We start from the raw sequence: 12,637 nt of genomic DNA, 5'->3' as shown, positions 1-12,637 counted from the left end.
TACCGGCAATGTAGCCACGGGTAATTTGTAATACCATTTAAAAAAGCCCTTGCCCGCTGGTGAAAACGTACATTTTCTTCTGGCGCTGTGGCTCTGCCAGTGGCAGAACTACCGGGGGAGTAGGGGGTGCGAGCGGGCCACGGCCCGGCTGCGTGTCGCGCACCAGGGCCCACCCCCTATAGTTACGCTACTGGGCCAGCCCCTCTTGCGGCACTACCCATGGCTCTGCCCCTTTTTGTGTGGCAACCCTACTGACAGGAGAAGAGAGAAGTGACAGGATAATCAAAGATGTTTTGGATTATTCTTTTGTCTGCTGCTACAGCAGCTTTTTCAGCTGAAAGATTGTTTTTTAATGGCTAGGAGGGACCAAAGGCTTCTTCAGCCTAGATTAAACTACATTTATATGATGCACACAGATTGATTGGTAAAACTTGTTTATGAATTTTATTTATAGGATTCTAGTGGCAGGGGGTAAGTCTTGTGACTGGATGTATTGAAGTGTGGATTTATATGACGCATACATGTTTGATTGGGTGAAATTTGTTTACTGTGTTGTTGATAATATCTATAAAGTTTAGCAGTCTTGAAGATACATATCTTGCCATGAATCATGCCATAATAAACTCCATAAAACAAGACTATTTTATAGCATAAATATTGGCAAACTTAATTTGTCGCCAGAAAGTTCACAACTTGCTAAAATTACGCTAACGTAAGCTGGTTCATCAACGTAGTTTTCACAAGTGATTGCAATGACTTCTGAATGCATCGCTTTTTATTAAACGTAGTCGCTGCAAATATTTTGGAGGAAAAATATTCTCAACGACAGGGCCAGAACTAGGGGTAGGCAGAGTAGGCACGTGCCTAGGACGCAAAGCTTGGGGGCACCCGGCACGTACTTTTAACTGCTGCCTACCCCTGTCCGGTCTTCATTCCCGCTCCTATGTGCATGCACGTGCCTAAGTGACTTGAGGGTGGAGTGCGCTGTGACGCTGTTGTCAGCGTGCATGCACGCGCTCAGGGTGGGAGGGGGTGATGCGCCAGGTCGGGTTGCCTGGGGCGGCAGCCACGGCTGGCCTGGCCCTGCTCAGTGATAACATGCGGAAACATTACCGCGCTTTAGTAAACGGACCCCTCAGTCTGCAGCATCCCCGCTGCTCAAATCCATATCAAAAGCCAAAAAGACGGCACTCCAGGCAAACAAAAAGCAGGTTTATTAATTAATTATTTATAAACCTGCTTTTTGTTCGACGGAGTGGCGTCCTTCTTTTTGGCTTTTGGTATAGCGGCATTGGTTTAGTCATTTGGAAATTAAAACGGGAATGTGGAGCAATGTATTTACACTTTAAATGCAATGCCTATAATGCAAATGCTTATAATAGGTCTAATTTCCGAGACTGCAGTGCACTAGGCCTTGAAATTGGAGAAACTCTTATTATGTATCAAGCTATCTTGATCCTGATACAAGCGCTTTCACACAGCCTAGTTTGTTGCTCGTATTTGTATTTGTCTGAGCCTGAGGTTTGAAAAATCACACACACTTCTAATAAATCAAGCTGCATGTCTGCATGTAATGTATTTATATTAAATGCAGTCAATGCCTCCCATGTCTCCCTTTTTCTGATTTGATAACTTTAGCTAACATAATCCATATCCATAACAAAATTCATTTTGCAGTTACAGGACCAACTGTCTGGAGGCTGATGAACCACTACTACAAATCTGTGACTCAATCCTCTACTGTGTTCAGTGATGTCCTGGTAGCATGCTAGGCAGGTATTTTCGCATACCGCCAAACTGCCCCGTTTTTCACGGGACAGTCCCAATTTTGACAGCTCAGCGTGCAGTCCTTGATTCTTACTGAAATGTCCCGACTTTCTCTTTGATCTCCTGCACTGAACATCCAGAAAAAGATACAAAGTTTCTAAAACTTAACTGGCTTTTGGCAGAGAGCCCTGAATACATGGCAGGTGCACTTATACATTTTTACAATTTAAGATAAGCAAAGAAACAATTGTAACACTTTAAGATAAGCACATCTCTTGGGAGAACTGTGACTTGCAGTTTAAAGGGCAATTCAACTTCATTAGCAAAACTGTAATAACACATAAAAACCACAGAAATGTGTTCAAACTTTCATAACCTACCAGATTTTGTAAGTGAACATGGTATTTAGGGGGTGTGGACACAAAATGGCTTGGCAAAAATTAAGCCGCTCTCTGCGCAGCAAATCCTTTTGTCTCACTTTTTATTTACAAAATGTTGGGAGGTATGATATACATTTTCATGCTTTTCAGTTATAAGTTTTACAGGCACTAAAGACAAAATAGTAATATGAGAAAGTGAAAATAATGGTTTCTAATTATGTAAATACATGCTACCATTCTGCTACTGTTTAGGATACGTCAGGCTCAGGCATGTAAAAACACAAGAATGTGCCAGTGCATTATACTCTTTGAAATATAGATGGAATGTGCTTAAAAAGTTGTGTTTCTGGTTACTTTATTAAAAAGTTCTGCAAAAAAAAAAACTACTAATCCCACCAATCTGGTTGATTTCCTGCAACCCTCTCTCCCAGGCTGTGCAGGGGAACTGGCAATACTCAGCACACTGCATTGTAAGATAGGAACCAATCAGCAGCTAGGCTGACCTGACCTGAAAGGGAACTGAAGCCTGTCTTTTGCCTGTGTGACTGCAGGGCTGTGATTGGCTGTCCCCTTCCTACTGTGCCTCTGGCAGGCATTGTTAGGATACACCCACCCTTCATTTGAAACAGACAGGGACCAGAGAACATCTATGGGGAGTTCCAATAAAGGGGCTACTTTTTAAGACAATATTAATTTTTGGGCAAAAGTAAAACCAGCACCATATGGTATACATCAGTGCTGTCCAACTTCTATAGTACAGAGGGCCGGAATTTTTCTAATCGACATGGTGGAGGGCCGATAACGGAAGCCAGTGTTAGCCACTTTCTGTTTTTAGACCACACCCACTTTAAACCACACCCATGTTACCGCAAGATCATGTCCATATTAATAGCACACCAAAAAAACAAATGGTTGGTGCTCACTGCAGGGATCAGGGCCAGAACTAGGGGTAGGCAGAGTAGGCGGCTGTCTAGGTCGCCATCATTGAGGGGCGCACTTATAAGGGGATTTTTTTTATCGTTTATTAATTTTTTCAGTTTTTTCAAGCGTTTATTTAATAATTTGTTTCAGTAATCATGGTCACCCAGTTGGGTGGAATCCATCTCCTTCTCCCTCTTGCCGGCAAGTAATAGCTCCTTCTGTGCGGTGTATTGCGACATGCATACACACGTCAATGACATCACTGATGTGTTGGGTGACAGAGAGAGGCAGAGAGCTGGCGGCCTGCTTGGTGTGGCTCTTGCTGCTCTCAGCCTTGCACAGTTGCACTGAACTGAAGACATTCTTTCTATTACTGTGAAAGTGTGAAGCTTCCTGCTGGCACAGCCGGGTACAGATTTGGGGCCCATATGTTTGCTGTTGCTGCTGGGCTGGGCGCTGGCACAGGTATATAACTACTTGGGGGCAATATGATGTGATCAGATTTATTTTTGGCTGCTGCTGGCACAGGTAAAGATTGGGGGCAATATGATGGTTGCAGGAGGGCTGTATGATGGATGGCTGCTGGGCTTGCTGGCACAGGTGTAGGGAGCAGTTATATAAATTACAAAAATGTTGTACACTTTCTTGCTCTCTTTATTTAAAAAGGTTATGTATTTAGGTTATGTAATTAAAAGTGCAAAAGTTGCTGCAGATTTAGTTACCAATGGGAATTTTACTGGTCACCTGCTAAAAAATGAATACATCATTAGTTGCTATGAGTTACTGCACAGGCAAAAGTCATGTCTTTTATTATATAGGGTACTGATGGTATCAGATGCGATGGTGTGTTCTTCCTTCGTTCAAAACTTGGATGCACCTGTGTCAGTATGGGCCCATAATGTTCTGTACTCCCCTGTGGTGGAATGTAGGAAGACTTTGCATCACCTAAGTTCTTAGTTTTTTTTGTTTACTTATCTACCATAGAGAACAAGTACCTTGCTAAATGGCAGAGACTAAATGAGGAAATGGATGACGTAAATGGTATAATTTACCAGCCAGGGAAAACAAACAGCAAGATCAAATTTACTATGTAAATCTAACCAAACTTAGGAGAGAGACTTTTTCTGACATGACAGGCACAGGCAGCACATCATATATTAATTGACCCACAAGCATACCTGCCTTATCTCAGACCCTGAAAGGGGGCAGGTCTTTGTGGGGTAGTCAGTGAAGTTTGGGTAAATTGGGGAAATGTCCAGACATAACTTGATGTGGTCAGGGAGGGATAGGAGCATGGTCTAATATGCCCTTCATTTGATCATTTAAATTTTGTAAGTTATGCACAGGTACAGATACTTCTCAAGCCCTATTGGTAAAGGTGAAAATGTTTTACTTGGGTGTGATTGAAGAGTCAAAATGAGTGATCTAGCCCAACTCAGTTAATTCCAATTCTGATGGATAATTGACATTTTAGATTGTAACTTTTTTTTGGCCAGGGCTCTGTTTTCCTGTTGTGTTTGTTATTTGTTGTTTTTTTTATGTTTTCTTGTGTGTTTAATGTATGCACCCATTTATTGTACAATACTGTACAATATGTTGGTATTTTATAAATACATGATGATAATAATGATTTCTGTAAACTAAACAAGGTATCATAATATAAAACATACCCAATACTAAGGGCAGATGAACTGATTCAAAAATTAAGCAGTACCAGGTATTTAACCACACTTGATCTTACTAAGTTACTGGCAGATTCCCATTCCCAGAGAAACAACACTCTCTGCCTTTGATGATTATTCAACTCCTTTTTGGGGTCCCTCCCCTATTTAAAAGAATAATAGGAAATATTCAAAAACCCCATTGCAAATATGCCTCTGTTTATCTGGAAGATGTTTACATTTACCATTTCTGCTCAACACTCAGTCACATTATCCCACCATGGACTCATATATTTAGATTTAGAAATCAGGGAAGGTGACATGTTGCTTATGTTCAGAGCCTGTTCATGTTTCACTGTTCCTAAAGAAGATGGTGTCCTCATCACTAATTTTTAAAACATTTTTAAATGTGGTGCAATGAGGCTGTGACTTCAAAATTCATATAGACAAAGACAAGAGGTTCTTTGCACTCAACCCATTACAAATATATTAAGTTGTGTATTTTGCTTCAAGACTTCTTCCTGTTACACTTAGAGTTGTAGTATTTCTGGTCAGGTGATCTCTGAGGCAGCACACAGACCATCATGAAATGGTGGTTCAAGGCAAGATGTAAAAGAGCAAGATTTACTTAAATATATATTCCAGTTTGGTAAGATTCTTTAATATGCCACTTAATATGATATAAACTATTTGTTTCTTAAGTGTTCATTTTGGAGGTATAGTTTTCCTTTAATGGTTTAGAAATTAGTGATGAGCACAACTTTCCCTTATTCGTTATAGTTTATACAGGAACAGTGGCCAGCTCCATGTTGTAGCTCCCACCCTTTACAGCTATAGTCAGCTGATCCCAGTAGTGGCAAACATGTTTGGGAGTTTTAACCTTGAAAGAAGCAAATAAATTGCAGATAAATCTTAATCCTTGTGCAAAATGTATGGTAAGGCAGTGAAATTCTTAATGAATCAGATGAAAGTTGAGTGTAGAACAGCCATACCAGGGATGACTTTGACGTAGTGGGCCATCTTAAATATATATCAATATATGGACATACAATCCCTGTTTTGTTTAAAGGGTAAGGCATTTTTTTAGTAGCTTAAGGCACAAAGTGTCCTTAATATATTGGTAATGGGTTGAGTGTAGAGGACCTCTTGTATTTATCCTGTTGTATTACCAATTGGTTTTGTTTCATAAGCAGAAATAAATAGGTTTAATGACTGTTTCAAATGTATGGTACAGGCAGACAGGCAATGTTCTATAAACAGCCTGTGTCTGTTCTCAAGCTTTAAATAGAAAGGCATGGGGTGACAACAATTAATGAGCAGAAAGCTGAATCATTCTTCAAAAGAGTTAAGCTGTCACCTTTCCTAAGATATGCAATGTATGGTAGGCACCCTGGACAAATACGCAGAGTTTGAGAGTAGGGGGTTGGATTGTGTTCTGTTTGTTTTGGTATTAAACCATTTTAATTTGTCTGTGCATTCCAGTACTGACAAAGCTCTTGTTTGAATAAGGTTGGCTTTGTGCCATAATTTACTTGAGAAACATGATCAGGCTGCCATATAACCCTTTCTATTTATTTATACAGAAACTTAAGCTATAGCAAGCTGCTTTAGGAGTCAAGGGAAGGAAATATGAAGTGTATGAAATAAAATGTTTGGGATGTGAGCAGGATAGCATATAGTATTCACTACTTTATGAAAGCTTTACACAGGGCCGAATTTACATAGTGAGCACCCCTAGGCCCACTGCCATTCGTTGCCCCCTGTCCCCTCCCCTTTCATCATCTGGACTGGAGCAATGGGAAATGGCGCACGGGAAATTAAAAAAATTATTGTATCCCAGCGCATCCCCAGTGTTTTTGAACCAATATGGGTGGGGTTCGGTAGCATGCCGCCCCCCTAAAATCCTGCCGCCCTAGGCCTGGGCCAAGGTGGCCGTTTCACAAATCCGAGCCTGGCTTTACAGAATGATGAAATAGTAGTTCTTTATGCTGTAACAAAATCAGCAGATAAAGGGGCAGCTCACCTTTAAGTCAACATTTAGTATGGTATAGAATGTCCTATTCTTAGCAGCTTTTCAGCTGGTCTCCATTTCTTATTTTGCATAGTATTTGCCTTCCTCCTTTGCCTTTTTCCAGCTTTAAAATGAGGATCACTGACACCGGCAGCCAGGAAACTTTTGCTTTTTGATGCTACAATTGTATTGTTATAGTTGCTTTTAAAGGAATGGTTCACATTTAAGTTAGCTTGTAGTATGTTACAGATTGAACAATTCTAAACAACTTTTCAATTGGTCTTTATTATTGGTTTTTTTTATATTGTTTGAATTATTTGTCTTCTTCTTCTGACTCTTTCCAGCTTTCAAATGGGGGTGACTGACAAATTCACTGTAAGGCTACACATTTATTGTTATTGCTACTTTTCATTACTCATCTTTCTATTTAGGCACTTCCTTATTCATATTCCAGTATCTTATTCAAATGAATGCATGGTTAGGGTTAATTTGACCCTAGCAACCAGATTGCTGAAATTAAGTTTCAAAAAATATCGCTGTGTACCTCAAAATTAATTTGAGGGGGAAAAAACAGAAAAAAATATATATGTAATATTTTTGGTAAAAACACCACCATACAAGTGTTTTAGTGTTTTAGTGCACCCCAGAGAGTTTCGTTAACTATGGTGGAGGGTGAGTGAAAAGCACATCAAACGTGTATTTCGTTATGGGTGGAAGGTGGGATCTACTGAATACCCACACAGTAATCTTTAAGGTTTCCGGTGGTATATTATACTCACAAACAGCCATTAGTTAAAGCACATATCGCAAAAGAGGTTCCGTCTCTAAATTCAAATCCTCCTCTTTTTTTCTCTTTCTCCTTCATGGGCAATAAAAAGTGGCATGTGTAGATGCGTAGATACATTTTAATAATAGATAAAATTGCACTCACAAGCATATAGTGTTCCATTTGCATTAAAATCCTGTTTAAGATCAAGTCAGCAGCTGATAGTGATACAGTGTCTCTTTGGTGTCTGCTCAGCGTTCGCTCGAGTTCACTGCGCCTGTTCCAGCTTCACAGTCTGTATGCTTTCGCACTTTCTCGTCACCACTGATGCGTTTCGCCGTTCAGGCTTCTTCAAAGAGTGGTGACTTCTCTTCCGAATGGTCTCTCTTTATTGCCCATGTATTTGAAGCGTTAAACTTTACTAATTTTGTTTAAAAAGCACATAAGTCTATGAATGTTCTTTAAATTACAGCATTCAAAAGGTTAACATATTTACACTTCGAATTTTCAAGATTAATTGTGTCAATTTAAAAAAGTCATATTAAAATTCACTTTCAGGCCAGAAGGGCAAAGTGATTTTAACCTATGTATCCACCAACTCTCTGCTCCTTAACCCTCTCAATTCCAAACCATCTCAAACCCAATGGACATTTATTGTGTTTTTTACAAAAATGTCTTGAAACCGAATGTTTCAAATTTCCTTTAGTTATATTATTTATATGTTCACCAATTAGATTTTTTAACTTTCTATTTGTTTTCCCACATATTGGAGGCCGCATGGGCATTCCAGTATGTAGATAACGTTGGCAGTATCACATTTTATTAAATCCTGAATTTGGAACATTTCTCCAGTTGAGTGGCTTTTAACAGTCTTGATTTTTGCCCCAAACCTACAAGCTTTACATAAACTGCATAGAAAATAGCCTTGAAAAATGACTTTTTGGGGGTTTTTTGGAGGCGGAAGAGAGCCTGACAATTGCTGGATTGGGAGCGTGCTGTGTTTGGGAGTCATGCTGTATTTGTAAGATTGCTGAAATTGCCAACTGGAGAGCTGCTGAATAAAAAGCTAAATAAGTCAAAAAAAATTAAAGCCAACTGCAAATTGTCTCAGAATACCACTCTCTACATCATACCAAAAGTGAACTCAAAGGTGAACAACCCCTTTAATTAGTTATCTTTCTCTTCAGGCCAGCTCCTTTCATATTCAAGGCTCTCATTCAAACTATTGCCTGGTTGCTAGGGTAAATTGGACCACAGCAACCAGATAGATGCTGATATTCCAGACTGGAGAGCTGCTGAATAAAACCTAAATAATCAAAAGATCAAAATAAAGATCAATAACACACTCTGAAGTCTCAGAATATCCTGATATGCATCATACTAAAGGCAAATTCAAAGTTGAACTACCCTTTTAAGAGTAAATTTGAAAATTCTAGCAGCCTATTATTATTTGAGCTGATGAGTTTGCTATGTCTCACTTATAAATCCTGCATGTATTGGGGTTAGAGACTTAAGTGTACATGCGTATTGTAAATAGCTAGAAATGGAGGCAAATTTGTTTTTTCTCCAGTTAAGTCCCTTTAAATCTTCCTCCACCAGTTTATGCATCATTAGAATATGCAAAACGGATATTTAAATTACCAACATAGCATTTTACTTTCATGGCTCATTAATGCAGTCCTCGCCCCGCAATTACTACAGTTATGATCCCATCTTTTGGCCTAAGGGCCAAACAATCATCCCAATAGCGCCCAGGTCAAGGTAGGCATATTGGAGAAAGATCTGCTCATTTGGTGATCTCGCCAAACAAGTTGATCTACAAGTGTATGGCCAACCTTATTAGAAAAAAGGTAAATACCGCTATTAGGGGGTGGTCTTAGAACAGGTTTAAACTACCTTTGGTACTCCCAATGTTGTACACAGTGTTAAAGATATCTACAAATACTTTAGTACTACACAATCTTGAGGAACCTACCCTGGTTACCCATATCAAAGCTAGCAGAGGGAGTGTTGTGTTTTGGTAGCCGAGGATGAGTAGAGTATAACAATTATTAGCAGGTTCATGCAGCCATTACATAACAGTAACTTCAACTCTATCACTCTTAAGCAGTATAGAAAGTACTATGTATACACAGTATAAGTCATGTGCACAGTGACACCTACAGGCCCTTTGTATAAACACCACATATTCCCCCTATAGTAGGAAAGCATTTGGACAAATATAATAAACAGCAACAATTAAACAGTATGTATCTTAAAGCAATATTATACATTTTTTACATCACATAGTCCTAGGTCCATGCAGGTAGTTTTCTAATTCTCTCAGTATGCCTTATAGATTCACTTTCTTCAGGTCTATTGCAGTTGGCATCAGGAGTAGGAAATGTCCTTCATCAAATGGAGCTTCTCCAAAGTCATTCCTAAAAGGAGCAAGACGACTTGCATTCCATTTGCGTCCATCAGACAGTTCATATGTGTATGGTCCTCGCTGGCGTCTCACTTCAAGTGTAGTAAATTTAGATTGTTCTTGTTTCAGTAGTCCTGGTTTCTTAATTCTGACTAAAGATCCAGGCTGAAAGTGCACTTCTCTTGCACCGCATTTTCTGTCTGTATAAACCTTGCATTTGGCTTGTTGACGTTTGACAATGTCAGCAGTATACGATTTTGTAGGCACAGTATTTTGTGGAAGTTTGATGTCTGCAACATGAAACTTAGTGAGCATCTGTCTGCCATGTAATAATCAGCTGGAGATGATTGGGTTGTTGCATGGCGCGTTGCTCTGTAGTTATATAGGAACTTTGTTGGAAATACTTTCCAAGATTTCCCAGTAATATTTGCTGTCTGTAGTGTTTCTTTCAGACTTTACTGTAATAGTCTATCAAGGTTATAGCAAATCTACAGTCTATAGGAGCATCTGTAAAAGGTCCCACAATATCAATAGCAAGTTTTTCCCATGCTGAATCAGGAAATGGTGTAAGTTTCTATAGTATACAGTATATCAATATTAATAATAATATATCAATGTTAATAATATACCTCAACCCACTTACTAGGCTTTTGGTTCTTTTGAGCAAGCAGACAATGCATCCACACCAATAAGCGTATATTAAAGTGATATAGTGTGAAATAAATCAAGTCTCGGTTTTAATCAAGTCTCTACTTTTAGCAAACCATGGTCTTTGCACTTTGGTGTTTGCAACACCCAACACATTTCTGCTTACCACAGTTTTCATATTAAAGAGACCACACAGGAAAAACATTTTATTATTTTAGGGTAGGGTGTAAATGTCTGGCACATTTTATTAATCAGCATAGCTGGAAAGAGCACCTCAATTCAGCAATAGATGTGAATGTAATACTAATACTGGCCTCAGGAAATTCAGAAGATACACTACACTAAAGTGTGCAGCATTATCTTGGCCAAATCACTAGTGAGATGTTTCTCGCCTCTGTCTCAGTATTTCCATATCAGTTTCATGCCAGATTATCACAACCCAACAAAACAGAAATTAGCATTATTATCAGAAGACAGATCATTTGGGACAGACCCCACACAAGAGTTATTTAACATCCAAAGCACAACAAAAAAAGTAAACTGCTGTCACTCGCAGATCTGTACTTTAAATAACCCCTTGCATATCAAAGTAAGATACTTGTTAATTTGCTTTAGCTGAAGGCTCTGGTAACTTTTAACATGTAGACTGTATATTGGAGTGTTTTTTTTTTTAAACACCCCACCTTGAGAACTGCAAATAATTATAAACTACAAATAAAATGACAGATGAACTTTGGGAAAACATTTTTTAAAAGAAAAAATATAAAGTGAATACTGCTTTGATCCGGAACACATAACACATACTGAAGTAATCAAGCAGCATGCAGTCTATGTAAAAATGTTATAAATATGTTGCTGGTAAACCAAGAGTAAAAGAAAGCATGTCACTCAGGCAAAAACACACAAAAAATAAAAATTCTAAATATGCCTCAGTGCTTTTTACCCTTCTACAACTAACACAGCAACTATTTCAAAACTCCATAGTGCAGGCAATTCTAACATTAAAAACAAAAATATTTTACAATTTGTTCAACCTGACTCTACCATATAAATTTAGAGGCTTTTCCTTAAGAACACAAAGTAAAAAAAAAACAAATAGATAAGGTCCTCTATAACTCTTTTTTTCCATGAGATAAAAGGGGGAAGGGAATTATTTGGAAATTCTTCTTTTTGTGAACTGCCACCCTGTTACCTGGAAAACAAACTCATAGAAGACATTAGGACCGATTTACATCAGCTTTTGTTCTTTTCATTTGAGAAATCTCTATCTAGAGACTCTCCAATTCATTGTTAAATTTTCCCCATGCATCTTGAGTTCTCTTCACTCAGCCTTTCATTTTGAGCTTTAAGAACATGGTAGGGAATCCATGTATTCCAAATCTTACTTTTATGGAATCCCCACCTAGAGGACTTCCAACTTTAATTTTCTTTGTACACATTCTTATGATTATTTCTGTTGTAAAATTGCACGGTACAATTTCTTGCTATGTGCCCAACTATGGAACACGCATAGCACCTAAAAACATTCTTTACTGTACTTCTTTTATATGGGAGGGACAATATATTGTTATCAGCATGCATTTTAGGGTGACAGGACTGTTTTTAATTGCAGACTGTTCCCTGGGTTGAATAGGTTTGTAAACCTGTGCTTTAGGAACGTCCTGCTTTTGTACCACAGTCCTATTTTCTGTAGACTTACAGGCCTGGCTTGTCTAACACATTCTACACTAGATAGATTAACTTTAAGTACTGATTCATCTTTTTTACTTAGAATTTCTAGCATTTCTAGCATTCTGCTCACCAACAGCAGAAACAACATTATTACTTGCTCCTAACTGAGCCTTTAGATGTTTAAACTCTGGTTTGCAATTTAAATGAACAACCCCTGCTTTTCTGAAGGTTGCAACCAAACTTTCTGCATCCCTCAGTCTTTGTTATGAGCTGCTCATTCTCTATGTAAACCTGCTTGTACTCTGCAGTTGTTTGCTGGTTGCTAACATTAATAGCAGCAGCATTTTCTACAGAAAATTTCAGAGAATCTACTAACACATTTAAACAATGAACCTTTTCTTCAAG

Source organism: Xenopus laevis, chromosome 4L, assembly GCF_017654675.1.
Source record: "Xenopus laevis strain J_2021 chromosome 4L, Xenopus_laevis_v10.1, whole genome shotgun sequence".
NCBI classification, from domain to species: domain Eukaryota; kingdom Metazoa; phylum Chordata; class Amphibia; order Anura; family Pipidae; genus Xenopus; species Xenopus laevis.
Note: the sequence above shows the minus strand (reverse complement) of the source record.